At 42.0% G+C, this 26,176-nt stretch overlaps 1 protein-coding gene across 1 annotated transcript in view; it reads right to left on the bottom strand.

The window, feature by feature from the left end:
- The window catches only part of CDHR2 (cadherin related family member 2), an 89,377-nt gene that overhangs the window by 41,716 nt on the left and 21,485 nt on the right, over window positions 1-26,176 (bottom strand). The window lies entirely within an intron of this gene.

Raw genomic sequence — 26,176 nt, 5'->3', positions numbered from 1 at the left:
ACTGATAGCATCCTTCAAAAACAGGGGAGAGGAAAGGGACCATGGCTTGACCAGGATCATCCAGAGACTCCATGGCTGAGCCAGGGTCCTTTGACCTACTTACTGACACATTTAATAGCTGCCATTGCAACCTTTCCTAAAGTGTTCTCCATGGAACCCTCGCCCTGTAAGATGCCCCAAGGCAAAAGGGTTCCCAGATCCAGTCAGATTGGTTAGTACTGTATACTCTGTGCCCTTCTTGGTAATTCAGAGCTGGGCAGGGACTCTTGGAAAACTCTATCTGGCCCTGGCTTTTTGGCCTTTCATGTTGCAAGCTGTCCTTCATCCAAGAAAAAGGGTCTCTGACTCATTGTCACCAAGTGGTCTGAAACCCCAAGGCTTTTTCATCCCCAAAGACAATTGATAATAAGCTACAACGAAGAAAAGGGGAGAGCAGCATGGGTTCTTCAAATGTTTTGTTTCATGCCCTCTGTTAAGACAGTGTTTTTCATGCTTGCTACTCTGTGGAAGCAGAGTCAAGAATCCAAACAACCTATTGCATTGGGCAAATCTGCTGCAAAAGACTTCCTTAAAGTTTTAAAAAGCAAACACACCACTTTGATGGGTAAGGTGCATCTGACCAAAGCCATGGTCTTTTCAATCACCTCATGCATGCGAAAGTTGGATGATGAAAAAGGAAGACAGAATTGATGTGTTCAAACAGTGGTGTTGGCAAAGGATACTGAATAGACTGCGGACTTCCAGAAGAACCAACAAATCGTTCTTAGAAGTAACACAATTAGAATGTTCCTTAGAAACAAGGATGGCAAGACTTCAACTAGCTTACTTTGGACATGTCATCAGGAAAGACCAACTGCTAGAAAAGGACGTCAAGGTTGGTAAAGTAGAGGGTCGCCAAAAACGAAGGAAGCCCTCAATGAGATGGATTGATGCAACAGCTGCAAAAATGGACTCAAACATATCAACAATCATGAAGTTGGGGCAAGACCGCCAGTTTCGTTCTATTGCGCATAAGTTAACCATGAGTTGGAGCTGACTTGACAGCAACTAACAAAAACAACTCTATAATAATTCTATTAAGACAAGGATCAACAAACTTTTTCTGTAAAGGGACAAATAGTAGTTTAGGCTTGTGGACCACACAGTCGCTTTAGCAGCTACTCAACTCTGCCATCGTAGCCCGAAAGCACCCATAGACAATACGGAAATGAATGGACAGGGCTGTGCTCCAATAAAACTATATTTATGGACACAAAAATTTGAATTTCATATAATTTTCATGTTTTACAAAATATTATCCTTCTTTTAATTTTTTTCCCACAATTTAAAAATGTAAAAGCCCTTCTTAGCTCATGGGGTACACAAAAGTAGGCGGTGGGCCACATTTGGCCTGAAGACCACAGTTTGCCAACCCCTGTCTTTCTGTGCTCAAAATGAGACATTGCATGTCACCACTGGCACTCATCCCAGGTATGAACAGTTAGGTCTCCTTCCTTTCTTGTCTCTGGGGGAGATCTTGCCCCAGACTTTGACTGGCAACCCCTCCTATGGGGCTGGGGGTGTTTTTACTGCTCAGATATTTGAAGCAATTTAGAGAAAAGAATTGCCTCACCAGTGAAGGACAGATAAGCAGTGGAGCGAAATTCAATCACTACTACTTAATATTCACTTAAGTAAAATATAAAAGGAACTTAGTTTGAAACACCTTTGTGCCTGGAGATATCATTCTCTTAGGGTTATGAACCTTTCTGAATCAAGGAAATCAGGGCCTAGCAAGGTCTTTGGCTGAGAATTCTCCTAAAACAACAATGTGTAATGGCCCATTAAAGGTACTGACAAGTTCTGGAGGGAAGAGGTCTGTTCAGAATCTGATGTTTCTAATTTATTTGACTTTCAAGAGGCTTTCTTCCCATTGGGCCACGTGTGTGGCACTGAATGCATTTTGAGGAACTGCATTCTGGTGGGCTATGAGTATCTGTCTTCCTAGAGCTGATCGACTCTTGTTTCATTTCATTTCAACAATTATTATTCACCTTCTAGGCTCTGGGCACTGTGGTCTGTGTGATAGTAGAGCTGTGGGAATGTCTCCTCCATTTGGGGAGCCAAGGAGGGCATCTCATTGGTGGATACAGTTAGGTGGGGTCCTGAAGGAAAAGTAGGAGTTTTCCCAGTAGACATGAAAGGAAAGGCCTTCCAGGTGGAGGGGCCAGCATGTGTGAAGGTACAGAGGTCTAACAGCTCATACCTTATTCAGGGAAATGCAGCAGATGTGGCCAGAGGCCCCATGGTGCATGGCCACTAGACTGAGAGGAGGATGGGAAGGCCTTGATGTCAGGCTGAGGGACTGGACTTGATCTTACAGATTTTGAAGGAAGATCTCCCAGCATTCCATTCCACTCTTAGGGAACCAGCACCTTCATTTTCTGAGAGTGGAACCCTTCCCCCACTCTGGGGCCTCAAAATCAAGAACAGAGCTGGAACAGGTAAGTCCGCCTCTTCTACAACCTGGTGCCTTAAGTCATGGAATCAGAAAGGGCAAGGAACAGCGAGTGTCCTGGACAGGAAGTCTGACCTGGCTGGGATCAGCTGTGACTCAGCCACTCTGGCTTTGTGAGTCTGGGCAACTCCCTGCCTTCTCTGGGCTGTTTCTTCCTCCATAATCAGCATGTTTCAGCTATCTAGTGCTGCTGTAACAGAAATACCACAAGTGAGTGGCTTTAACAAAGAGAAATTTATTCTCTCACAGTTTAGGAGGTTAGAAGTTCAAATTCAGGGTGCCAGCTGCAGGGGAAGGCTTTCTCTCACTGTCGGCTCTGGGGGAAGGTCCTTCTCATCAATCTTCTCCTGGTCTAGAAGCTTCTGAGGGCAGGGACCCTGCTCAGCTCCTGGTTCGTCTTGCTTGAAGGTAATGGTACCTCTCCTCTCTGCTGGATTGTCTCTTTTATATCTCAAAAGAGATTGACTCAAGATACAACCTAATCTGGTAGATTGAGTCCTACCTCATTAACATAACTAGCTCTAATCCTGCCTCATTAACATCATAAAACTCGTTGGGGTCAAGTTGATTCTGACTCATAGCGACCCTATAAGACAGAGTAGAACCGCCCTATAGGGTTTCCAAGGAGTGGCTGGTGGATTCAAACTGCTGGCATTTTGGTTAGCAGCCAAACACTTAACCACTGCACCACCAGGGTCCCAATAACATCGTAGAGGTTAGGATTTCATAGGATAATCACATCAGATCACAAATGATGGACAACCACTCAGTACTGGGAATCATGGCCTAGCCAAGTGACACAAATTTTGGGGGGACACAATTCAATCCATAACACAGGGGTGAATGTTCCCCCCTGTAAGGGAACATCTTTCTCATTCAATAAAGAAAATGTCAACAACCAAATGGAAAAGTGAGTAAGGATATGAACAGACAGATGATAAACTAGGAAACACAATTGGCTCTTTGAAAATATAAAGCTACTGTGTGAGAATGGCGGTACAACTTGAGGAATATAATCAATGTTACTAAATTGTACATGTAGAAACTGTCGAATTGGTGTATATTTTGCTGTGTATATTCTCAGTGACAACAACAAAATAAAATAAAATTTAGAAACAAAAGAAAAAATATAAATCTGCTCAATGTCACTCATAATAAGAGAAATGTGAATTATGACTAATTTGCAGTCCAGTTTTCACTTATGAAACTGACAAAATGAAGGTGTTAGATAATGCATTGTGTGGCTGAGGCCACAGGGAGATGGGCATGCAGTGCTAGGGAGATGCAAATCGGTACAACCTTGGGGAGGGCAAGTGGGCAACATCTCTCAAAATTACAAGCCCATGTACTTATACACCAATGTTCATTGCAGAACTATTCACAACACCCAAAAAGTAAAAACAGTCAAGTGTTCATCAGTGGATGAATGGGTAAATAAAATGTGGCATATCCATACTATGGAATATTACTCAGCCATAGAGAGAAATGAAGTTGACTTGAGATCATTATACTGAGTGAAGTAAAAAAAAATAGCCATAAAGAGAAATGAAGTTGACTTGAGATCATTATACTGAGTGAAGTAAGTCAGTCACAAAAGGACAAATATTGTATGATCTCACGTATATGAATTACCTAAAATAGGCAAATACATAGAGATTGATGTTTAATAGCGGTTACCAAAGGCAGGAGCCATGTTTAGGAAGCAGTGAGTTTCTGTTTATGCGATGGGGAATTTGACAACAAATATTGACGATGGTTGCATAACATGACGATGTAATTAGTGTCATTGAACTTTGCACCTGGAAAATGTTGAATTGGCAAATGTGTTATCTATATAGATATTCACAGCAATAAAAACAGAAATGAAGTTCTGATACATGCTATGACGTGGATGAACCTGGAAAACATCATGCCAAGTGACAGAAGCCAAACACAAAAGGACAAATATTGTATGATCCCACTTAATATGAAATATCTAGAATAGGCAAATGTACAGAAACAAAAGTTCATCGGTGGTGACCAGGGACTGGGGAGAGGAAACGACGGGGAGTTATTGCTTAAGGAGCACTGAGTCTCTGGGGAATGAAAAACTTTTGGAAATAAAAAGTGGTAATCGTAGCACAAGTGGTGAATGTAAGTAACGTCACTAATTGCACGTTTAAAAATGGCTAAAGTGGAAATTTTTGTAATATATATTTTTTTTACCACAATTTTTTTTTTTTTTTTTTAATGACAAGTGCAATTCCTTCTGATCTGGCATTTCCACTTTGAGGATTTTATCCTTCACGTGTGGTATGATGGAAACCCTGGTGGCATAGTGGTTAAGTGCTGCGGCTGCCAACATGAGGGTCAGCAGTTCAAATCCGCCAGGTGCTCCTTGAAAACTCTATGGGGCAGTTCTACTCTGTTCTATTGGGTCGCTATGAGTTGGAATCGACTCGATGGCAGTGGGTTTGGTTTTTTTTTGGTGTGAAATGATATGTGTAGAAAGTCAGTCACCACAGCATGGCAGAACATAGCACAGGAGTGGAAACAAGCTAAGTGTCCATTAATAAGGAGCAGATTAAATAATGTATGATCCATACACAGAATGAAATACTATACAGCTGTAAAATGAAGGAGAAATTTGTATGTGCTGATATGGAATAGTCTCTAAGTTATACTGTTAGGTAAAACAAACAAGGCACAGAGCAGAGCATGTCTGTGCTAGTATGTACACAAAAAGAAAAGAACACACATTTGCTTTTATATGCTCAGAGTACCTCTGGAAGAACCCACAAAAAGCCAGTTACCATAGCCATCTCTTATGAGGAGTGCTGGATGGCTGGGCATAGGTGAAGGAGGACTTTTCTCTGAATATTCTTTTGGAGCTTTTAGATTTTTGTGTTAAATGAATGTATTAACTTTCCAAAAATAAATTAAAACTTTAAAGCAAACAAAGGGATACAGTTGCTGCCAAGCACCCTCACCTGGCCCTGCCCCTCCCATATCCCTTTCCCTTCTGCCCTGGCACATGCGAAGCAGGTGGTCATTTTCCAAAGATATGGAAGAATCAAGAGAATGACCTCAATCCGTGGCAAACCCCAGAGGACAGGGGCCTCCAAGGGGGCAGATGTGTGGGGCCTGAGAGAGAAATAGGTAGAGATGGATAGATGAGTGAACAAAAGGATGGATACGGATGAATGAATGGATAGGTGGAAGGATGGATAGGTATGGATGGATGAAAGGAAGGACAGATAGGGATGGCTGGCTGGCTGAGTGAATGGATGGAAGGAAGGAAGGGCGGATGGATGGATGGATAGAGAAAGGCTTCCAGAGCTGAACTTTGACCCTAAAACAGTGTCAAAACCAGAATGTTTCTCCCTTTCAGATCCAGAACCCATCCCTTCCCTGAGTTCCCACCTCAGGGAAACACCCGCTTACCCAAGTCACCCTTGACATCTCCTTTTCTGAATGCCCCACATCCAATTCAGGTCCTCTCCTAAATTTCTCTCCAGCCCACCTGCATGTCTCCATCCCACATCCACCACTGTCATTGGGGTTGCCTTCCTCTCTCCCTGCCTCATGGTAATCAACCTCTTCAAGGTCTCCCTCCCTTCAGTTTCTTTAATCCAGTCTATTCAGCCAAAATAATCCTTCCTCACACAATCTAATGACTTCCTTCCTCTGTTCAAAAACCTTAAACAGCTCCCCATTGCCAGAGTCCAAGCTTCATCAAAGTGTTTCTCAAAGATCATGCCTGATCTGACCCCCATCTTCCTCTCCAACTTCATCTGTAACCACTTCCACCTCCATCCCTCACGTTTTCCGTGTCCACAAACTCACTCTGCTCTCCCTCACCGCTGAATCTTTGCACATGCAGTTCCCTCTTCCTGAAATGCCTTTCTCCACTTTTGTACCTGGTGAGCTCCTACTCATGAAAAAACAAACAAACCCAGGTCCAGGGTGACCTTCTACCTGGATGCCCCACAATACTTTCACAGAAGGAACTGGCTTCTCCCTCTCTACCAACTCATAGGCTCCTGCTCAGATTCTGGCCCAACTTCTGTACCTCTCAGTGCCCACTATCGCTTTGTAGATCAGCCTCTCCCACCAGGCTGGAGCTACACAAGGACAAGGTCCAGGTCTGATTCATCACTGTGACCCCAGGACCAAGCATAGGTGAGCTTTCCTGAAATAAATGAATGAGTCAGTGAATCACTGTAACCTCAGTGGCCTAACATGGAATACCTGTGGGATGGGGCAGATGTGAACCAGACAGCCTGGGTGCAAATCTGGTGTACTCTTGGGCAAGTAACTTAACCTCTCTGGGGCTCAGTTTCCCCATCTGTAAAAGGTACCTAATAATAGCACCTATACCATGGGATTGGTGTGAAGCTTAGACTGTGCCCTGTTTGCAGTAAGTGTGCAATAAATGTTAGCAAAAATTGTGGCAGAAAGAAAGGTCTGTGCCGTGTCCCCAGCTGTGGAGTCCCCCATTCCTGGCTTCTATCATCTCACAAAATCTGCCCTGGTTAGCCTTGGTAATCTCACGCGCCGCCTCTCACTCAATGTTTCCTAGGTAATCTGAGTGGCCCTGTCTCCAGCCCAGCCACCTGCCTCCAGGGCTTGGTCCCCTGACACCTTCCCTGAAGTCCCAGCCTGAGCACTCATCTTTTAACTAAGGCTTGTCTTTACCCCAGTTTTTCCCGAGACCTGATAGGGAGACACTTGAGTATCGGGGGGCTGATAATTTTAAACGTCTGCTATTTCCTGAGCATCTCCATTGGATCACTCTATAGTGTGATGTCCAAATGACAAGCTCCACCCACTACCCAGGCCCTCTGATCAGCCTTTTAGTGCCCTGTTGTGGATTGAATTGCATCCCCCAAAACTGTGTCAACTTGGCTAGACTCCCAGTATTGTGAGGTTGTCCACCATTTTGTCATCTGATGGGATTTTCTTATGTGTTGTAAATCCTACCTCTATGATGTTAATGAGGCAGGATTAGAAGCAGTTATGTTAATGAGGCAGGACTCAATCTACAAGATCAGGTTTTGTCTTGAGTCAATCTCTTTGAGATATAAAAGAGAGAAGTAAACAGAGAGACAGTGGGACCTTATATCACCAAGAAATAAGAGCCAGGAGAATAGTGTGTCCTTTGGACCCAGACTCCCTGTGCTGAGAAGCTCCTCAACCAGGGAAGTTTGATGACAAGGACCTTCCCCCAGAGCCTACACAGAGAGAGAGAGAGCTTTTCTCTGAAGCTGGCACCCTGAATTCAGACTTCTAGCCTCCCAGACTCTTGTGAGAGAATAAATTTCTCTTTGTTAAACCTACTCACTTGTGGTATTTTTGTTATAGCAGCATTAGATAACTAAGCTAGAATTTGGTACTGAAGTCTGGGGTGCTACACTAACAGACACCTAAAATGTGGAAGCAGTTTTGAAACTGTGAATGAATAGAGACTGAAAGAGTTTTAAAGTGCCTAGTAGTAAAAGCCTGGATTGCCTTGAAGAGGTTGGTAGAATTATGGATGTCAAAGACAATTCTGGTGAGGACTCAGAAAGAAGCAAGGCGAGCTGTAACACTGGAGATGGTGCAGATGGAGAGAAGCAGTAACAGAAAAATGGTAGCAGCAGAACCAGGAAACCAGCGCAAGGCAGCACTGGAGCCAACTCATGGAGCGAGAGAGCTGAGTGCCTTTGGCAGGAGGCTTCCTTGTTGAGTGGGGTGCCTCCCGGCACTTCTCGGTGGAGTTAGGCTTGCCGACCCACTGAGCAAGAAAGCTGAGTGCCTTCCAGCCAAAGTTTACTGGTGGAGTAAAGTTCTTCCAGGCACTTATCAGTGGAGCTACAGAGCTTTGGAACACTTTCCCTAGCAGGGCAGATGTGGGCAGAGAGGTCCAAGGGGCAGAGAGGCCTAGGAACCAAGAAGCAGAAGGTTAAGAGGCAAGGAACACAGGAAGCAGAGCTGCCTCAGTCTCAAAGGGTAGGGCCATGACCTCTGGGGTCTCAAATGGTGGAGTCGACACTCAGATATACTAGGAGAATGGGGCCACCCAAATTCGAGGCAGCAGAGTTGCCGTTCCAGTGGGCCTGGAAGGGGAAGCTGAAGCCCAGGATCCAGGGACTTCCACTCAAAATCTAGAGAGTGTAGCCAATACCTAGAGTCTGGAGGGCAGGGCCATTGTATAAATGGTCTCAAAGAACAGAGGATTATTTTCAAGCTTTGAGGGCTAATGTAATGTGTTCTGCTAACTTGCTTGGTACCTGTTATTCCTTCCTTCCCTCTAATTTCTCCCATTTGTAATGGAAATGTCTAGTTTGTGCCAATTCCACCGTTGTACTTTGGAAAGAGATAACCTGTATTCTAGATTCATATGAAGAGGAATTTTTGGATTTTGGACTTTTGCTATGATGTGTTGGGGTGAATGTGTTTTATATGTGGTAAGGACATGAATTTTGGGGGGCCAAAGGGTAGAACGCTATGGATTGAATTGTGTCCCTCCAAAATATGTGTCAACTTGGCTAGGCCATCATTCCCAGAATTGTGTGATTGTACACCATCTTGTCATCTGATGTGATTTTCCTATGTGTTGTAAATCTCACCTCTATGATGCTAATGAGGTAGGAATAGAGGCAGTTATGTTAATGAGGCAGGACAAATCTACAAGATTAGGTTTTGTCTTGAGTTAATCTCTTTAAGACATAAAGAGAGAAGGGAGCAGAGAGACAGGGGGACCTCATACCACCAAGAAACAAGAGCCAGGACAATAATACATCTTTTGGATCCAGGATTCCTGCACTGAGAAGCTCCTCAACCAGAGATGATTGATGATAAGGACCATCCCCTAGAGCTTACAGAGAGAGAAAGTCTTCCTCTGAAGCTGGCACCCTGAATTTGGACTTCCAGCCTCCTAGGCTATAAGACAATTTCTCTTTGTTAAAGCTATCCACTTGTGGTATTTCTGTTGTAGCAGCTCTCGATAATTAAGACATGCCCATTCTTGACTATGAATATGCTAAGTACCCTGACTCATTCATTCAATCCTTTAATAAGTATTTTTTGGGTGCCCACTGTGTACCAGACCTTGTTCCCAGCACTGCAATACAATGGAGAGTAACACAGTCAAGGTGCTGCACTCACCAAGCTTGTGGCTTAGTGAATAAGAGACTCTAAACAAGTAAACAAAGTACTAATTGTTCACCGCTTCAGGAGCTATGAAAGAAGAGAATGTGAGCTCTAATAGATTATAAAGAAGTTTTGGACTGAATTGTATCCCCCAAAAATATGTGTTGAAATCCTAACCCCTGTACTTGTAGATATGGCTCTGTTTGGAAATAACGGTTTTTCTTGTGTTATGTTAATGAGGTCATACCAGTGTATGGTGGGTCTTAAACCTAATCACTTCTGAGTAATAAAAAGATCTGAACAGACACACAGATGCACACAGGGAGAAGATGCTATATGAACACACACAAGTAGCAGATGCATCCACAAGTCCAGGAACTCCAGGGATTACTGACAGCTACTAGAAGCTGAGCAGTGTAGTGTTTAAGAGCTCGGCGCTAAACAAAAGGGCGGCAGTTCAAAACCACCAGCTGCTCCTTGGAAACCCTATGGGGCAGTTCTGCTCTGTCCTATAAGGTCGTTATGAGTCAGAACTGACTCGATGGCACCTAACAACAACAACAACTAGAAGCTGAAATAGACAAAAAATGGACCTCCCCCTAGAGCCACGCCCTGAATTCAAACTTGTAGCCTACTGAACTGTGAAAAAATAAATTCCTGTTCTTTAAAGCCAACCGCTTGTGGCATTTCTGTTACAGCAGCACTAGATAACTAAGACAGAAGGGAAACTATTTTAGGTAGTGTAGCAGAAAGAGGGTTACACATTTTTTACACTCCTCCTAGAGAGAGATGGGAACTATGGCAGCTTCTGTGACTGATGAATAGAATATAGTGCCAGAGATGCTGTGGCGGTTTCCTGGCTCAGCCCTTAAGATGCCAGCAGTTTCTTCTTTCTTGTTGTAAAACAGCAGCAGTAGTAATAGTAGCATCAGAACCGTCTAACTTCGGGGGGAGGTAATGAGAATCAAGATCAGCACAAAGCTGATTCCTATGCAGTGGAGGTCAGACATACCTACACTCTCTTAACCTTTTTACTAATTCTTACACCAGCTGTCCCTCCCACAGCATTCTCTACTTCTCTGCTGGGTTTGACAATCTGTTGCAAAGGCCACGGAACTCATGAACTGTTAAGTGGTTTATTAAGAAGCAACAAGGTACAACTTAGGATCAGGATCAGGAAGCAATTAGGCAAAGTTTCCCTTTGTCTTAGTCTCTAGCACTGCTATAACAGAAATACCACAAATGACTGTCTTTAACAAAGAGAAATTTACTCTCTCACAGTCTAGTTGGCTAGAAGTCTGAATTCAGGGCATCAGCTCCAAGAGAAGGCTTTTTCTCTCTGTCAGCTCCAGAGGACAGTCCTTGTCATCAATCTTCCCTTGGTCTAGGAGCTTCTCTGCACAAGAATCTGGGTCCAAAGGACGCGCTCTGCTCCCAGCACTGCTTTCTTGGTGGTAGGACATCCTTCAGGTCTCTCTGCTCACACCTGTCTTGTATATCTAAAAAGAGATTGGCCTAAAACACAACTTAATCTTGTAGATTGAGTCCTGTCTCGTTAACATAATTGCCTCTAGTCCTGCCTCATTAACATCATAGAGGTAGGATTTATAACACATAGGAAAATCACATCAGATAAGAAAATGGTGTAGAATCACACGATACAGGGAATCATGGCCTAGCCAAGTTGACACATACTTTGTGGGGGGGGGCATGATTGCCCCTTCTTGCCCATGATACCCTTCTTCAGTGCAGGACAGCTCTCTCAGCTCCTCTCTGCCACGCAGGCCTCCTCTCAGGCCCCTGAGGACAGGCCTCCTCTCAGTCCCCTCAGGATAGGCCTCCTCTTGTCCCTGCTGTCTTTCACCACTGACTCTGTCACAGGACCCTTCTGGGCCTGTTGCTGTCTTCAGTGTTACAGCCCTTGACCTGTGTTACAGATTTTTAACAAGGTTCCTCCACTCCTCTCTCTGCTTCTTCTCTCTTCTTTCTTTCATCTGCTCTGTCTGCTGCTTCTGTTCCTGCTTCTTTCTATCTAATGAACCTCTGTGGGGTTGGTTGCATGTGTACACAACTCCTTGTCAATTTCAAGGCATGGCCCCTCCCAGCGGGAGACCACAAAATGGCAAATCTCCCAACAGGCCACAGACAATTCATTTGCATAGTAGGATATAGTCACCTCATTTGCATAGCCATAGCCACTCTATTTGCATAGTATATTGACCAATCTCTGCAAAATGCATACTAATAACAGGGCAAGTTGCAGCCCAGGGCCAGAAAAAAAGTATCAAACCAAGTTGTTCACAACTTACCTAGGAAATGTAACAATCTTTGGTAGAAAACTAGGGCAAAGGTAACTCCTCGGGGTTTAAGGGAAAATTCTCTCAAGTTGTTTTTCCAAAGAACCAAGGCAAAAGGCCACATACAAGAACCCATTTCACCACACATGTTCTTGGAACACTCACTCTTAGAGTCAGCTGCCATGCTGTAAGAAGACCAAGTGGCCCCTTTGAAGAAGGTCATGTAGAGAAGAACCAAGGCCCCTAGCCAATAGCCCAGCCAGCAGCCCTCACCAACTTGCCAGCCATGTGAAATAGATCTTGAAATAGATCCTCTACTTCCTGATGAGCCATCCCTGCTGAGCCCTGCCCAAATTGTAGATTTCTACCATGATTCAAAAATGATTGTTGTTTTGCCAGTAAGTTTTTAAATGATTTCTTATGCAGCATTGGATAATTGGGGCATATAGGGTGGGGTCTCTGAGGAGGTAAAGTTTCAGCAGGTATCTGAAGGAATGTAGGCTGAACATGGTGCTACAGACAGAAGAACCATGTTGTCCATCTGCAGCAAAAACCTGAAAAACTAAAACAGATACAAACATCAATCCTGGAAACCTAAGCATCAAATTAAGGGATAAAGAACTAGATCAAGCACCAAATGGAAGAAAAAACTGAAAGAGAGCAGAGAATAAAGAGAGTTATGGAGTGGAGGTCCCCTGCCAGCTAATGCCACACAGCTTTGCCACCTTGGAGCACAGGCAGCAATGACCCTGGACAGAGAATTCAGGAAGGCAACTTCACAGAGCTCCGAACAGGAGACAGAGTACCTGGTAACCACGCTTACCCACCCCTCACCCTTCTGCCCTGTACACATTGCTCAGCTGGAGAGACACTGGTTCACCACTGACTGGGGTCCGCCCCACTCCCACTGGCTGGCTCCCTCAGCGCCAATTTTTTTCACTTTCTCTTTGTTCCTTTTCCCACCCACCTAGCCCCCTGAGCTGCCTCTGCTTCTTCCTGATGTGCTGAGCTGCACCAGTTAGCTACAGAAGCACTGGTTTGCCACCACCCCAGATCCACCTTGCCCCCACCAGCTGGCTCCCACTGAGCCATTTTTCTTTTCTCTTTCCCTTCCTTCCTTTTCTTTCTCCCTTCAACCTAGCCCCATGTTCTACCTCTGGCCCCCCCTGATGGGCTGTGCTGTGCTGCTTGGCAAGAGAGACACTGGCTCACCACCACCCTCCACCACCACTCCACTCCCATCAGCCAACTCCCTCAGCATCATATTTTTTCCTTTCTCTTCTCCTTCCTTCCTTTTCTTTCTTCTGCCCACCTAGCTCTGTATACCACCTACACCCTTTTTTGACAGGCCATGCCACACTACTTGGCTAGAAAGCCACCAGCACACAGCCTCCTGGGATTGTCGAGGCCCAACCGACCAGCTCCCACTGCACCACCATTTTTTTCTTTGCTTTTGTTTCTTTCTCCTTCCCACCTAGCTCTGTACATCACACCCCTCCCTTCCAACCAGACACTGAGTCTGCCCCACCCCACTCACCAGCTCCCAAGTTTTTTTTCAATTTTTTAAATTAAATTTTGCTTTTTTCTTTTTGCTGTTTCTTCTCCTTCTCCCTTAGACATAGCCCTGGACTACACCTCACCCCCCGTCACCAGATCCTGCTGTGCCACTGTAGCTGGAGAGCCACTCGCCCACTGCAGGCCCAAGTCCACTCCACCCCAATCATGCCACCACTTATTTTATTTTTCTTGTCTTTTTTCTTTCTTTCTTGTCTTTCTACCTCCCACCTAGCCTCATACACCGCCTCCTCCCCTTTCCCACTGGCCCCAGGTCCACACAGCCCCCACCCACTGGCTACTTTTTTTTAATCTTTCTCTCTTTTTTATTTCTCTCCTTCCCCCGGCCCCCCCCCACATAGCCCTGTACACCACCCCACCCTTCTTACCAGTCTTTGACTTGCCACCATGGCTACAGCACCCTCAGTACTCAGGCCAGCTACTACACTGGGCCCACAGTGCCCTGTCATCCCACCACTTGACCAGCTGTTAAACAGTGGGAAGCAAGCCTGCACCACTCCCCATCTATCATGAATTGAATTGTGTCCCCTAAATATATGTGTCAACTTGGTTAGACTATAATTCCCAGTATAGTGGGATTGTCCTCCATTTTGTGATTGTAATTTTCCTGTATGTTGTAAATCCTAATCTCTGTCTATGGTTAATGAGGCAAAATTGGATTATGTTAAAGAGGATTAGGGTGGGATTGTAACCTCCTTACTAAGATCCAATGTTAAAGAGTTTCCCTGGGTTGTGGCCTGTACCACCTTTTATCTTACAAGAGATAAAAGGAAAGGGAAACAAGCAGAGAGTGGGGGACCTCATACCACCAAGAAAGCAGTGTAGGGAGCAGAGCGCATACTTTGGACCCAGGGTTCCTGCATGGACAAACTCCTAGTCTAGGGGAAGGCTGATGAGAAGGACCTTCCTCCAGGACCAACAGAGAGAGAAAGTCTTCCCCTGGAGTTCACACCCTAAATTTGTACTTTTAGCCTACTTTAAAATAAATTTCTCTTTGTTAAAGCCATCCACTTGTTGTATTTCTGTTATAGCAGCACTAGACCATCCTATACCCCTGCTTATCTGGTAAGGGCTGGGAAAGTTCCCACCCTGCTGGACCAACATCAGGAGACAGAAAGCGCTAGCCCAGTCTTCTGTCAGCCACTTTGCCAATCGAGTATAGCACTGCCTGTTGCTGCCCAGCCCATCTGGACAAGGTGGTGAAAACTATCGTGACAACAGATGAGCAATCAGCAAAACACGCCTGGCCCACCCACATTAACAAGTCAACAAAAAAGGCTGAAACGAACAAACATACAATCAATAAATAAGGAAAGTAATACCTTAAAGTCTCGGAGACAGCAGACAATATCAAAATATAAAAAAAGCAGGGCAAGATGGCTCCAACAAATGACCAAAACAAAGAATCAAATGATCTACTGGTAGAAGAAAAGGCAGTGGAACTACCTCATATGGAATTCAAAAGACTAATATATAGGGCTGTCCAAGAGATAAGGAAAGAGATCAAGGAAAACACAGACAAAACTAATGAAAGCATAGCAAAAATCAAGGAAAACACAGGCAAAGCAATACAATAATTTAGGAAAATAATACTAGAACAAATTGTCAAAATAAATACACAATTAGAAATTATACAAAAACAGCAACTAGAAATCAAAAAGATAAACAACAAAATTTCAAAAATGAACAATTCAATGGAAGGCTTTAGGAGCAAATTTGAAATAATAGAAGACAGAATCAGTGAGATTAAAGACAAATCCATAGATGCCACTTTGAGGAAAAATCAGAGAAAAGAATGAATAAGAATGTAGAAAACCTAAGAATTATGTGGGACACAATCAAGAGCAAAAATTTGTACATGATCAGAGTTCCAGAACAGTAGGAGAGAATGGAAAACACAGAGAAGACTACTGAGGATTTAATGGCAGAAAACGTCCCAAATGTCATGAAAGACAAAACGCTGACCATCCAAGAAGCTCAACCAACCCCATATAAGATAGACCCTAAAAGAAAGTCACCAAGACACATCCTAATCACACTTGCCAAAGCCAAAGACAAGGAAAGAATTCCGAGAGCTGCTCAAGAAAAACTAAAAGAGGAAACAAGATTAAACTGTGATTACTTGGCAGAAATTATGCAAGCAAGAAGTCAGTGGGATGACATATATAAAACCTTGAAAGAAATAAACTGCCAACCAAGAACAATATAGCCTCCAAAACTCTCTCTCAAATACGATGACAAAATTAGGATATTTCCAGATAAACAGAAATTTAGGGAATTTGCAAAAACCAAATCAAATATGCAAGAAATATTAAAGGAAGTTCTCAGGTTAGAGAATCAACAACATCAGAGAACAACTGGAGCCTAAGACACAGGACAGCAGCAGCAAGACACCAAACTAGATGAAGAATACTCAGTAACAAAACAAAACTAAAAGACTTAAAACAGGGAAACAGAGCTGTCAATCTGTAAATGACAACAATGTCAAAACAATAAAAAGGGGAAAAACGGTGTCAGTATAGAACTTTCCAATGGAGAGGGAGTCAAGGCAATATCAAGTAATAAAAGACTGGTTCAAACTTAGGAAGGTAAGGGCAAATTTCAAGGTAAGCACAAAGAGAGTTAACAAACCTACTTATCAGAATCAAAAGGAAGAAAACTTGAAATCTTAGTAAACACAAAATTTATAATAGCAAAACAAAAGTAAATCCATAAGCAAAAGGAACTCAGCACAAGACAGTAAGAGGAACAAAGAAAACAACAGCACCACAAAAAAAAAAAGCACAACAATATCACAGCAATAAACTCAAACCTATCCATAATCACACTAAATGGTTTAAATGCACACTGAAAGAGACACAGAGTGGCAGAATGGATAAGAAAACATGACCCATCAATATAATTTCTACAAAAGATACATCTTAGACATAAATATTTAAAAAATCAAAGGATGGAAAAAACATCAAGCAAACAGTAACCAAAAAAGGGCAGGAGTGGCAATATTAATCTCAGATAAAACAGACTTTCAGCCAACAGCCAACATCACCCTAAATGGAGAGAGCCTGAAAACATTCCCATTGAGATCAGGGACCAGACAAGAATGCCCTTTATCATCACTCTTATTCAACATTGTGCTGGAAGTCCTAGCCAGAGCAATTAGACTAGATAAAGAAATAAAGGGCATCCGGATTGGCAAGGAAGAAGTAAAAGTATCTCTATTTGCAGATGACATTATCTTATACACAGAAAACCCTAAGGAATCCTCCAGAAAACTACTGAAACTAAGAGAAGAGTTCAGCAGAGTATCGGGATACAAGATAAACATACAAAAATCAGTCGGATTCCTGTACACCAACAAAAAGAACATCGAAGAGGAAATCCCCAAATCAATGCCATTTACAGTAGCACCCAAGAAGATAAAATACTTAGGAATAAATCTTACCAGAGGTGTAAAAGGCTTAGACAAAGAAAACTACAGTACACTGCTGCAAGAAACCAAAAGAGACTTACATAAGTGGAAGAACATACCTTGCTCATGGATAGGAAGACTTAACATTATAAAAATGTCTATTCTACCAAAAGCGATCTATACATTTAATGCAATTCTGATCCAAATCCCAACGACATTCTTTAATGAGATGGAGAAACAAATCACCAAATTCATATGGAAGGGAAAGAGGCCCCGGATAAATAAGGCATTACTGAAAAAGAAGAACAAAGTGGGAGGCCTTACTTTACCTGATTTCAGAACCTATTATACCGCCACAGTAGTCAAAACAGCCTGGTACTGGTACAACAACAGATACATGGACCAACGGAATAGAATTGAGAATCCAGACATAAATCCACACACATATGAGCAGTGGATATTTGACAAAGGCCCCAAAACAGTTAAATGGGGAAAAGACAGTCTTTTTTTTTTTTTTTTAATAATTTTTATTGTGCTTTAAGTGGAAGTTTATAAATCAAGTCAGTCTGTCACATATACACTTATATACACCTTACTACATACTCCCATTTACTCTCCCCCTAATGAGTCAGCCCGCTCCCTCCTTCCAGTCTCTCCTTTCGTGACTGTTTTGTTAGTTTCCAACTCTCTCTACACTCCCATCTCCCCTCCAGACAGGAGATGCCAACACAGACAGACAGTCTTTTTAACAAATGGTGCTGGGATAACTGGATATCCATCTGCAAAAAAATGAAACAAGACCCATACTTCACTCCATGCACAAAAACTAACTCAAAATGGATCAAAAACCTAAATATAAAATCTAAACCGATAAAGATCATGGAAGAAAAAATAGGGACAACGTTAGGAGCCCTTATACATGGCATAAACAGTATACAAAACATTATAAAGAACGTAGAAGAAAAACTAGATAAAAAAATCAAACACTTATGCTCATCCAAAGACTTCACTAAGAGAGTAAAAAGACTACCTAAAGACTGGGAAAAAGTTTTTAGCTATGACATTTCTGATCAGCGCCTGATCTCTAAAATCTACATGATACTGCAAAGACTCAACTGCAAAAAGACAAATAAACCAATTAAAAAATGGGCAAAAGATATGAATAGACACCTCACTAAAGAAGACATTCAGGTAGCTAACAAATATATGAGGAAATGTTCATGATCATTAGCCATTAGAGAAATGCAGATCAAAACTACAATGAGATTTCATCTCCAACAAGGCTGGCATTAATCCAAAAAACACAAAAGAATAAATGTTGGAGAGGTTGTGGAGAGATTGGAACACTTCTACACTGCTGGTGGGAATGTAAAATGGTACAATCACTTTGGAAATCGATCTGGAGCTTCCTTAAAAAGTTAGAAATAGAACTACCATACGATCCAGCAATCCCACTCCTTGGAATATATCCTAGAGAAATAAGAGCCTTTACACGAACAGATATATGCACACCCATGTTTACTGCAGCAGTGTTTACAATAGCAAAAACATGGAAGCAACCAAGGTGCCCATCAACGGATGAATGGATAAATAAATTATGGTATATTCACACAATGGAATACTACGCATCGATAAAGAACAGTGAGGAATCTGTGAAACATTTCATAACATGGAGAAACCTGGAAGGCATTATGCTGAGTGAAATTAGTTGCAAAAGGTCAAATATTGTATAAGACCACTATTATAAGAACTTGAGAAATAGTTTAAACTGAGAAGAAAATATTCTTTTGTGGTTACGGGGGCGGGTGGGAGGGGGTATTCGCTAATTAGAACGTAAATAAAAACTACTTTAGGTGAGGGGAAGGACAGCACACAACATAGGGGAGGTCAGCACAATTGAACTAAACCAAAAGCAAAAGAAGTTTCCTGAATAAACTGAATGCTTCGAAGGTCAGCGTAGCAGGGGCAGGGGTCTGGGGACCATGGTTTCAGGGGACATCTAAGTCAATTGGCATAATAAAATCTATTAAGAAAACAGTCTGCATCCCACTTTGAAGAGTGGCGTCTCGGGTCTTAAACGCTAGCAAGCAGCCATCTAAGATGCATCAGTTGGCTCTCAACCTACCTGGATCAAAGGAGAATGAAGAACACGAAGCACACAAGGCGATTACGAGCCCAAGAGACAGAAAGGACCACATGAACCACCGACTACATCATCCTGAGACCAGAAGAACTAGATAGTGCCTGGCTACAACCAAAGACTGCCCTGACAGGGAACACAACAGAGAACCCCTGAGGGAGTAGGAGAGCAATGGGATGCAGACCCCAACTTCTCCTAAGACCAGGCTTAATGGCCTGACTGAGACTGGAAGGACCCTGGTGGTCATGGCCCCCAGACCTTCTGTTGGCCCAGGACAGGAACCATTTCCGAAGCCAACTCTTCAGACATGGATTGGACTGGACAATGGGTTGGAGAGGGATGCCGGTGTTGAGTGAGCTTCTTGGATCAGGTGGACACTTGAGACTGTGTCAGCATCTCCTGCCTGGAGGGGAGATGAGAGGGTGGAGGGGCTTAGAAGCTGGCGAAAAGGACATGAAAAGAGAGAGTGGAGGGAGAGAGCAGGCTCTCTCACTAGGGGGAGAGTAATTGGGATTTGTAGCAAGGTGTATATGGGTTTTTGTGTGAGAGACTGACTTGATTTGTAAACTTTCACTTAGAGCACAATAAAAATTATTAAAAAAAAATAAAAAACTTTAAGGCAAAATCAACCATAAAAGAGAAGTAAGGACATTATATAATGATAAAGGGACAATCTACTGAGAAAACCTAACCTTTATAAATATCTACACACCCAATGACAGGGTCCCAAAATACATTTAAAAACAAAAACTCTAACAGCACTGAAAAGAGAAATAGCAGTTCCACAATAATAGTAGGTAACCTCAACACACGATTCTCAGAAAAGGACACAATATCTAGAAAGAAACTCAACAGAGATACAGAAGATCTAAAAGACAAAACCAAACAAGCTGGACCTCATAGACATATATGGAATACTCCACCCAACATCCACCCAACAGCAGTAAAATATATATTCTTTTCCAATGCACATGGAACATTCTCCAGAACAGATCACATTTTAGGCCACAAAGCAACCCTCGATAAAATCCAAAACATCAAAATAATACAAAGCATTCTGTCTGATCACAATGCCATAAAAGTAGAAATCAATAAAAGGAAGAATAAGGATAAAAAAACAAACACATGAAAACTGAATAATACCTTGCTTAAAAACAACTGGGAAATAGAAGAAATCAAAGAGGGAGTGAAAAATTCATAGACTCAAACAAGAGTGAAAACTCATCATACCCAAATCATTGGAACACAACAAATGCAATACTCAGAGGTCAATTTATAGCAATAAATGAACATATCAAGAAAGAATAATGGCCCAAAATCAAAACATTAGCCCTACAACTAGAACAAATAGAAAGAAAACAGCAAAAGAAACTCACAGCCACCAGAAGAAAGGAAGTAATAAAGATCAGAGCAGAAATAAATGAAATAGAGAACAGAAAAACAATAGAAAGAATCAACAAGACCAAAAGGGAGTTCTTTGAAAAGATCAACAAAAATCAACAAACCATTGGCCAATTGAAAAAAGAAAAAAAGGAGACTAAGCAAATAACCTAAATAAGAAATTAGATGGGGGACATTGCAACAGACCCAGCTGAAATAAAAAGGATCATAACAGAATACTGTGAAAATTTGTATTCTAAAGATTTTAAGAACCTAGAGGAAATGGACAAAATTCTAGAAACACTACCTACCTGTCATGGATTGACAAAAAATGTGTGTATCAATTTGGCTGGGCCATGATTTCCAGTACTGAGTGTTTTTCCTCCATTTTTGTGATTGTAATTTTATGTTAAAGAGCATTAGGGTGGGATTGTAACACCCTTACTAAGACCATATCCCTGAGCCAATGTAAAGGGGGTTTCCCTGGGGTGTGGCTGCACCACCTTTTATCTTACAAGAGATGAAAAGGAAGCAAGCAGAGAGTTGGGGACCTCATACCACCAAGAAAGCAGTGCCAGGAATAGAGCGCATCCTTTGGACATGGGGTCCCTGCTTGGAGAAGGTTCCAGTCCGGGGGAAGATTGATGAGAAGGCCAACAGGGAGAGAAAGCCTTCCCCTGGAGCTGACTCCTTGAATTTGGACTTTTAGCCTACTTTACTGTGGAGAAATAAATTTCTTTGTTAAAGCCATTTCCTTGTGGTATTTCAGTTATAGCAGGACTAGATAATCAAAACACTACCTAAACTAACAGAAACTGAAATAGAAAATCTGAACAGACCTATAACAAGAGAACAGATTGAAGAGGTAATAAAAAAAAACCTCTGAACAAAAATAAAGACCTGGCCTGGACAGCTTCACTGGGAATTCCATCAAACACTCAGAGAAGGGCTCACATCAATCAGTATTACGCAAACTATTCCAGAGCACAGAAAAGGAAGGAATACCCCCAGATTCATTCTATGAAGCCAGCATAACATTGGTACCAAAGCCAGGTGAAGACAACATTAAAAAAGAAAATTACAGACCAATATCTCTCATGAATATAGATGCAAAAATTCTTTTTTTAAAAAATAATTTTTATTGTGCTTTAAGTGAAAGTTTACAAATCAAGTCAGTCTCTCACACAAAAACCCATATATACCTTGCTACACACTCCCAATTACTCTCCCCCAATGAGACAGCCTGTTCTCTCCCTCCACTCTCTCTTTTCATGTCCTTTTCGCCAGCTTCTAAGCCCCTCCACCCTCTCATCTCCCCTCCAGGCAGGAGATGCTGACACAGTCTCAAGTGTCCACCTGATCCAAGAAGCTCACTCAACACCGGCATCCCTCTCCAACCCATTGCCCAGTCCAATCCATGTCTGAAGAGTTGGCTTCGGAAATGGTTCCTGTCCTGGGCCAACAGAAGGTCTGGGGGCCATGACCACCAGGGTCCTTCCAGTCTCAGTCAGACCATTAAGCCTGGTCTTAGGAGAAGTTGGGGTCTGCATCCCATTGCTCTCCTGCTCCCTCAGGGGTTCTCTGTTGTGTTCCCTGTCAGGGCAATTAGATGCAAAAATTCTTTAAAAAATTCTAGCCAATAGAATTCAGTATCATATAAAAAAAAAAATACACCATGACTGAGTAGGATTCATACCAGGTATGCAAAGATGATTCAACTTTAGAAACTCAATCAATGTAATTCACCACATTAAAAAAAAAAATGAAAGAAAAGAATTACATGACTATCTCAACTGACAAAAAAAAAAAAAAGGCATTTGATAAAGTCCAACAAACATTCCTGATAAAACTTTTAGCAATATAGGAATAAAAGGGAAATTCCTCAACATAGTAAACTGCATCTCTACAAAACCAACAGCTAACATCATTTCAGTGGAGAGAGGCTGAAAGCACTGCCCTTGAAGATGGGAACAAGTCAAGGATGCCCTTTAACACCACTCCTATTTAACATTGTGCTGGAAGTCCTAGCCAAAGCAATAAGGCAAGAAAAAGAAATAAACATCATCCAAATTGAAAAGGAAGAAGTAAAACTACCCCTATACGTACAGAACCCCAAAGATCCCACCAAGAAAAGTACTGGAACTAATAGAAAGATTCAGCAGAGTAGCAGGATACAAGATCAACATAGAAAAATCAGCTGGATTCCTATACATCAATAAAAAGAACTTCAAAAAAGAAATCAAGAAAACAATACTATTTGTAACACCCCTAAAAAAATAAAATACTTTGGAATAAGTCTGACCAAGGATGTAAAAGACCTATACAAAGAAAACTACAAAACACTACTGTAAGAAACCAAAAGACACCTACATAAATGGAAAAACATACCATGTTCATGGATAGGAAGACTCAACATCGTGAAAATGTCAATTCTACCCAAAACGATCTACAGGTATAATGCAATCCCAATCCAAATGTCAACAGCATTCTTTAACAAAATGGAAGAACTAATTACTGACTTTATATGAAAAGGAAAGAGGTCCCAGATAAACAAAGAATTATTGAAAAAGAAGAACAAAGTAGGAGGCCTCATACTACCCAATATCAGAACCTGCTATACAGCTATGGCAGTTAAAACAGCCTAGTCCTGGTACAAGGACAGAAACATAGACCAATGGAACTGAACTGAGAACCCAGGCATTAATCCATCCATCTATGGTTACCTGATCTTTGAAAAAGGCCCAAAGCCCATTGAATGGGGAAAAGACAGTGTCTTTAACAAATGGTGTTGCCAAAACAGAATGCCCATCTGTAAAAAAATAAAACAGGACCCATAACTCACACCACACACAAAAACTAATTTAAAATGGATGAAAGGCCTAAATACGAAACCTAAAACTATAAAAATCATGGAAGAAAATTAGGGACAATGTTAGAGTCCCTAATATATGGCATAAATAGGATACAAACCATAACTAACAATGCTCAAGTACCACAAGATAAACTAGATAACTGAGAGCTCCTCAAAATTAAACACTTATGCTCATCAAAAGACTTAACCAAAACAGTAAAAAGAGAACCTATAGACAAGGGTCTAAACTCTAAAATTTACAAGATATTGCAACACCTCAACAACAAAAAGGCAAATAATACAACTAAAAAATGGGCCAAGAATATGAACAGACATTTCACCAAAGAAGACATTCAGGCGGCCAACAGACACATGAGAAAATGCTCACCATTATTAGCCATTAAAAACCAAAAAAGAGAAATGCAAATCAAAACTACATTGAGATACATCTCACCCCGATATTGCGGGCACTAATCAAAAAAACAGAAAACAATACACGTTGGAGAGGTTGTGGGGAGACTGGAGCTCTTATACAGTGCTCATGGGAATGTAAAATGGTACAACCACTATGCAAAACAATATAGCGTTTCCTTAAAAAGCTAGAAATACAAACACCATAGAATCCAACAATCTCACTCCTGGGAATATATCCTAGAGAAATAAGAGCCATCACATGAATAAATATATGCATACTCATGTTCATTGCAGCATTATTCACAATAGCAAAAAGATGGAAACATCAGTAGATGAATGGATAAACAAATTATGGTACATGTACACAATGGAATACTACGCAATGATAACACTGATAAATCTGTGAAATATCTCACCACATGGATGAATCTGGAAGGCATTATGCTGAGTGAAATAAGTCAATTACAAAAGGACAAATACTGTATGAGACAACTATTATAAAAACTCAAGAAAAGGTTTTACACACAGAAAGAAACAATCTTTGATGGTTATGAGGGAGGGGAGGCATGGGGAGAGCCAATTAACTAGATAGTAGGTAAGTATTAACTTTGGTGAAGGGAAAAACAGAGCACAATATAGGGGAAGTCAGCACAACTTGACAAAGGCAAAGTCATAGAAGCTTCAAAGGCACATCCAAACACCCTAAGGGACTGAGTTACTGGAGCTGAGAGCTGATGACCATAGTCGCAGGGGTCATCTAGGTCAACTGACAAAACAAAGTTCATAAAGAAAATGATCTACCTCCAACTTTGGTGAGCAGTGTCTGGGGTCTTAAAAGCTTGCGAGCGGGCATCTAAGATACATCTACTGGTCCCATCCCGTCTGGAGCAAAGGAGAATGAAGGAAACCAAAGACACAAGGGAATATTAGTCCAAAGAACTAATGGACCACAAGTACCGCAGCATTCACCAGCCTGAGGACAAAAGAACTAGATGGTGCCCAGCTACCACCACTAATAGAGGGTCCCGGACAGAGTGAGAGAAAAATGTAGAACAAAATTCAAATTCACAAAAAAAAAAAAAAGAAGAAGAAAAAGAAGACCAGACTTACTGGTCTGACAGAGACTGGGAAAACTCCAGAGACTATGGCCCTTGGACATCCTTTAAACTCAGAACTAAAGCCACTCCCAAAGTTCACTCTTCATCCAAAGTTTAGACAGGTCTATAAAACAAACAATAACACACGTGAGGAATGTGTTTCTGAGTTCAATCATGTATAGGAGACCAAAAGGGCAACACCTGCCCAGAAGGCAGGAAATGACAGGAAAAAAAGAATGAATGCAAATGGGAAATTGGAGTGTGGAAGAGGAGAGCGTTGACACTTCACAGGGATTGTAACAAATATCACAAAACAATTTGTGTATAAATTTTTGAATGAGAAACTAATTTGCTCTGTAAAATTTCACCTAAAGCATACACACACACACAAAAACCATAAAATGACAGTAAAGATTTTGGAAGCTGGAAAGCAAATAGATGAGAGATTATCAATTTATCAGGCTAATGATAGTTAAAATCAGAGTAAGGATGGGGCAGGAGGTGCCCACAGGAAGCAAGCTCAGGACCCCAGGAAGGCTGACAGATTGAAGATTCTAGAACCTTCTGGAAGCAGAGGTGTGAGGTGACTTGAAAACAGAACTGGTTGAATGTTTGCATGAGAAGCAATTGGACTCCCAGATACCACTTCCCCACCCATGCAGTCATGTGGCTGCCATCCCCCATCCCCCACATTAGAGAACATGGAGGTTACTTCCTGGAAAGGTTGAATCAGAGAGATCTGGACTTAGAAACACCAGGCCTGATGGAGATTGTAGCACCACAGTAAAACAGAGGTTAAATGTCACTCAACAGTGACACTCAGTGCCTTTCCCCTCTCAGTCCCCAGAGCACTGGCAGTTAGATGATATGGCACCTCCCCCAACAAGCAGAAATTTTAAAAATGAGAAAATCTGACCCACCTAAGAGAAAAGACCCACAGGTTCTGAAATGTGGGGGCCTCCACTGGATCACGGCATAGTGTGACCTCCAGATGACAAGCCCCACCCACCACCCAGGGCCTCCAATAAAACTTTTAGTGCCCCATTCTTAATTATGAATAGCCAGCCTTTAGCCTAGGATCACCAGACTCTGAAGGGAACTAGGATCACCAGACTCTGAAGGGAATGCAAGCCAGCAGCATACTGGAGCTGCTACCGGTATTGCTAAATCTTCAAGAATTTTTTGAGATATTTGACATTATGTTGGTAGCTTGAAATCAGCCACAGTGGGAGTATTTACGACCTGGAAATGGCCAAATTAACCCATCAGAATGTTTCTTCCCCCTGGAAATCAATGTATGACAACAAAGAAAGAAACCAAACAAAACCAAAGCATGAAGAAAAGCAACTCAGAGAAAACAAAGAAATTGAAGAAAATTATCATTAATGTTCTCAAAGTCGTAA

This window comes from Loxodonta africana, chromosome 2 (genome assembly GCF_030014295.1).
Source record: "Loxodonta africana isolate mLoxAfr1 chromosome 2, mLoxAfr1.hap2, whole genome shotgun sequence".
NCBI lineage: Eukaryota > Metazoa > Chordata > Mammalia > Proboscidea > Elephantidae > Loxodonta > Loxodonta africana.
This window is presented reverse-complemented; position numbering and strand designations above follow the sequence as displayed.